This window comes from Propithecus coquereli, unplaced genomic scaffold, assembly GCF_000956105.1.
Source record: "Propithecus coquereli isolate 6110/MARCELLA unplaced genomic scaffold, Pcoq_1.0 Scaffold111, whole genome shotgun sequence".
Classification (NCBI taxonomy): Eukaryota; Metazoa; Chordata; class Mammalia; order Primates; family Indriidae; genus Propithecus; species Propithecus coquereli.
The window spans coordinates 6,099,422-6,104,952 of record NW_012135081.1 but is presented as its reverse complement, the minus strand read 5'-3'; positions in this window follow the sequence as shown (position 1 = coordinate 6,104,952).

Sequence of the window (5,531 nt, the reverse complement as noted above, 5' to 3'; positions counted from 1 at the left end):
AATTGATAAACCTGCAAATACAGTCAAAAGGGAGAAAAAATAAAAATTATCCAAATTGGGAATGTAAACAGAAATATCACCATAGACCCCACAAATATTACAAGAATAATATTGTGGAGACCATTAGGCCAATAAAATAAACAGTTTACATAAAATAAACATATTAATTGAAAAACACAACTGAATAAAACTGAGACAAGAAGAGACAGAAAATGTAAATGTTTCAATGCATGTCACAGTCATTAATTCCATAATTAATAACACTCTCACAAAGAAATTTCAGGATCAGATGGCTTCACTAGGAAATTCCTCCAAACTTTTAAAGAACAAATAATACCAATTTTACATAAACTCATCCAGAGAAAAGATAAAGGAGGAAGAGTTTTTACCTTGTTTATGAGGACAGTATAATTTTGATACCAAAATTGGAAAGGATTTTACAAGTTAAATTACAAGATTGACATTTTATAATAAATGTAAAAATCCCTAAGTATAAATTATCCAATTAAACGGAGTGATACACAGAAAAAGATACATATAACCATAAAATGATGTTTACTGCAGAAATTTCTAGGTTGTTTTAACACTTGAAAATCAGTCAATGTGATCTACCACATTAACAGAATAAAGGTATGAAAATATGATAATCTCAATAATGTTTAAAATAATTTGATAGAATAAAATTCCCACTCATTATTAAAAATTCTTAGAAAACTTTAAATAGAAACAAAGTTTATTAGATGAGGGAAATCTGGAAAACATCATATGTTATATTGAATTTTGAAAACTCTTCTGTTGAATTGAGGTATATGATGGATTATCCACTCCCACCCTTTCTAGACAGGGTAATAAATAAAAGAGAAATAAATAAAATGGTCTATCATTATTTGCAGATTATTTGATTGTGTATGTTGCAATATGCAAAAGACACTAAAAGTAAATCCTTACTAATTTGAATTAATTAGTAAATTTAATAGGTAGCAATTACTAAATTTGGAAAGGTTGCCAGACAGAATTAACTATTAAACGTGGCATTTTAAATTATAACTCAGAAAGGTCTGTGGATCTTTATATAATAAATAATTCAAATAGCTAATTGCATACAATTTTGGTAAATTACGTCAAACCTGCTTCTCAGAGAAAATCATCATACAGATGATTTCCAATATACAAAATATACAGATGAAGTCAAAATACAAAAAACAATAGTAACTCTGCATACTAACAATAAACAGAAAATTAAATGACAAATCTATATAAAATAATAAGAAATCATCAAACACTTAGGAAGGAATCTATGAAAATACCTAGTAATAAGTTTGTCAACATGGCACAAAGCCTCTCTATATTTTCGATGTGCAGCTGAATTCGGTTTGCTAGAATTTTATTGAGAATTGCTGCCTCTATATTCATAAGGGATATTCTTCTGTAGTTTTGTTTTTTTGTTGAATTCTTTCCTGGCTTTGGTATCAAGGTGATATTGACTTTATAGAAACGCTGAGGAATTAGACAAATTCTTGGAAAAACACCACCTCCCTAGGCTCAGTCGGGAAGAAAGAGAACTCCTGAATAGAGCAACAAACTTGAAGCAGCAATAAAAAAAGGTCCCAATAAAAAGAGTCCCAGACCAGACGGTTTCACAGGCGAATTTTACCAGACCTACAAAGAAGTACTGGTACCTATACTGCAGAAATTATTTCATAATATTGAGAAGGAAGGAATCCTCTCCAACTTGTTCTATAAAGCCAATGCCATTGTAATTAAGATTGCTGTAAGAAATTTTTTGTTGTTTGTAGAAATTGCCGAGATTTTTAAGGTTTTAGGAAAAATAGGGGTCAAGGAGAGCCAAGATATTCTTGAGGAAGTAGAACAAAATTGCCTGAATTACTACCCAATATGAAAGCATACTAAAAAGGTAATGTAAATAAAACAGTATAGTATTGATTCAAAGATAGAGAAATACATTAATGGAATTAAATGGTGAATGCTGAAAAAGATTCACTTTATAAAACAGTTGATTATGACAAAGTTGTCACTGAATGCAATGAGGAAAGGATGATCTTTTCAATAAACGATGATGAGTTATTTGGAGATCCACGTGGAAAAAAATGAACATTGTTCCATATCTCAAGCCATAGACAAAAGTCAATTACAGATGGGCCATTAACTTCCATTGGTAAGAGCTGTGAATGAAACTTACAGAATAGAAGATAATTAACTATCTTCATGATACTGGATTAAGCAAAGATTTCTGAAACAGAAATGCAAAAAGCTCTATTAACAACAGAAATTAAATAATTAAATTGTTAGCAATTATTAAATTTGGAAAGGTTACTAGAGAATAGTAACTATAAAAAACAGCATTTAAAAATAGATCTTATTAAAGTTGGACTTTATTAAAATTTAGAACTTTTGTTTTTCAAAGTCAACATAACAAACACGAAAAGACAAGATGAAGAGGATAAATAACTTTAATACGTAAAGTATATAGAAAATTCACAACTCCTAAAAATAAATTTTAATGAGAACTACAATCTAATAAAAGAAACAAATTACTTGAACAGACACTTCACAAAATAGAATATCTGATATGCAGAAAGCATATAATATGGTGTTCAATATCATTATTTATGAAATGGATAAAATGAATAGATTTGATAAAATTACATGTTGGCAAGGTTGTGGAGTAATTAGAACCTGCATATGTTGCTGATGGGAGAATATAATGGTACACTATCTTCAAAAATTATTTGATAGTGTCAAATAAACTAAACATATGTCTATTCTATAGCCTATCAATCCCATTCCTAAGCATATATTATAAAGATGTGAATGCATATTTGTCAAAAAAACATGTGTAAGAATATTCTTAGCACCTTTATTTATAATAGTCACATATTGGAAACAACCCAAATATTCATTATTAGGAAATAATTAAATTAATTTTGCTATATTTATATGATCCACTACAATTTAGAAATGAAAAGAATAAATTATTGCTACTATTATAACTTGAATGACTATCACAGACATAATGTTGAGCAAATGAAACTAGACCCAAAAGAGTACATTCTGTGTATTTTTATTTATGTCATGGTCATCAGTAGATAAAACTAACCTCTGAGAGTATAAGTCAGCATAGAGGACATCTTTGGTAGGATATTTACCTAGAGTGGCATGGAAATGATTTCTCGGGTGCTGAAAAAATGCTATATCTGGATCTATGTGCTGGTTACATGATATCTACACTTGGAAAAATTAATCAAGCTATATAAATTAAATTATGTTCCTTCCTGTATGCTAAACCTTAATGTTTGAAAAATATTTACATTTTTAGAAATATATGCTAAAATATTACAGATAAATAATATAACATATGTATCTGTTTCAAATAATCAAGAGAGGGTTGGGAAGAATGGATCAGCTTTTAGATTAAACAAGATAGGCCATAAATTGACACTTGCTGACACTGTGATGGATGCAGAGGTGTGCATGATGAAATATTCTCTATTCGTACAAGTTTAAAATTAATAGAAACAAAGAACTTAATACACAGCCTGGCTTAGGGTAAGGGGTCAGAAATATTTGGTGCTGATAGGGTGTTTTTAACATTTCTAGACATTTCAAAGAATTTAGGTGACTAGTTGTGTTATAATTACCCCTGAGGCTGGAAAAGACAGGCATCTTAGAACAAGACCTGTATTATTCCTGAGTCTGGGCTTTCCGGTCAGCTCTTAGTGAACCTGAAGCAGCAGGTGACTTTTATTCCTACAGTGCAGGCCTCCTCTAACTCCTTGATCTTATGATAGGTGAGGGGTATTATTGCAATCTAAACTTCTATAATAAAAACTGACAGTTTCTAATAACTCAGTGGTCATTGAATCCACTGATTTCCATTTGGAAACACCCAATGCTTAGCGACTCAGGGATTCAGAACAAGAACATAGTTCATAGTATTGTCAATCTGGGAGTTAGGGAATGGACTGGGCCAACTGAGGAAATGTGGGAAGTTTGGGCAAAAGTGCAAAAACGATGAGGGGGAAGAAAACGAGTCATCAAAGAGAACTTTGGATGGACTGGAGTTAATGCTACAGAACATTTCATATCAAGAATTGCCCCTTGGCCGGGCGCGGTGGCTCAGGCCTGTAATCTTAGCACTCTGGGAGGCCGAGGCGGGCGGATTGCTTGAGCTCAGGAGTTCGAGACCAGCCTGAGCAAGAGCGAGACCCCGTCTCTACTAAAAAAAATAGAAAGAAATTATCTGGACAACTAAAAATATATAGAAAAAATTAGCCGGGCATGGTGGCGCATGCCTGTAGTCCCAGCTACTTCAGGAGGTTGAGGCAGTAGGATCGCTTGAGCCCAGGAGTTTGAGGTTGCTGTGAGCTAGGCTAACGCCACGGCACTCATTCTAGCCAGGGCAACAGAATGAGACTCTGTCTCAAAAAAAAAAAAAAAAGAATTGCCCCAAATCTCTGCCTACATTAGGAAGTAATTTGCAAGGTCCCTAAACTCATTTCACTCTGCTGTCTTTCCTGCCTACTCAACATTAATGGCTGTTGCTCTAAGAAGCAGCATGTCAGATATTAATATTCCCATTATTTATATTAATTTTATATACTTAAAAGTTTAACTCCTTTTTTTCGGGGAAATTAGAGTTATGTCAATGGTCACATTTATATTTTCATCCACTAGTTCTTTTACTTTTTAACCCACAGATTAATTTAATTTGTACATTATCAATCATATTAAAGAGATATATTGCATTTTGTAGTTAATTATTTTTAAGCCTACTGTGAGCATCTTTCATTATCTGAATGTTACTTATAACGATTTCAATACATGTAGGATTTGCTTGAAGAGTTTCTTTAAAATAACTTGTTATGAAAATATGTTTTTCTAGCGAGGCTTTCTTGAGTCAAATATTGAAGTTTTGGGTCAAATAATCAAAATTTAAATTCTGGCTCCACTATAAATCATCAGTGCATAAATATCTAAAGCATTCCAATTGAACTATAACATGAGCTGCATATGTAATTTAAAATTTTTTAGTAGCTACATTATAAAGTAAAAATAAACTGACTTTAATAGTATATTTTATATAACTGACTATATCAAAATATTATTATTTCAAGCTGTAGTCAATATAAAATTTTTGAGGTACATTCAACTTCCTTGAAATGTCATTGATGGATTGTTTTACTTGCTTATTTTTCAAGGAAGGGATTCATTATAGGGGCAACGGAAGTAGTATGCATTCTCACACCCTTATTAATAGCGATTGATTGCTGAAGATTTGACATAGATGAAGGTACAGCTGCCATAGTTTTACTTGGAGTTGTAGACATTTGCGTGCCCAATTTGAATACAATCAATTTCTTTTTACTTTTTACATGCTTTCACAATCTTCTAATAATTTTAAATTTTAAACAGCCAGTGGTTATAGTTACAGATAAAAGTATAGAAACTAATTCAGATGTAGATAAATGACCATTTTCCTTATAAATTTACTAGTCTTTTAAAGAACTTTC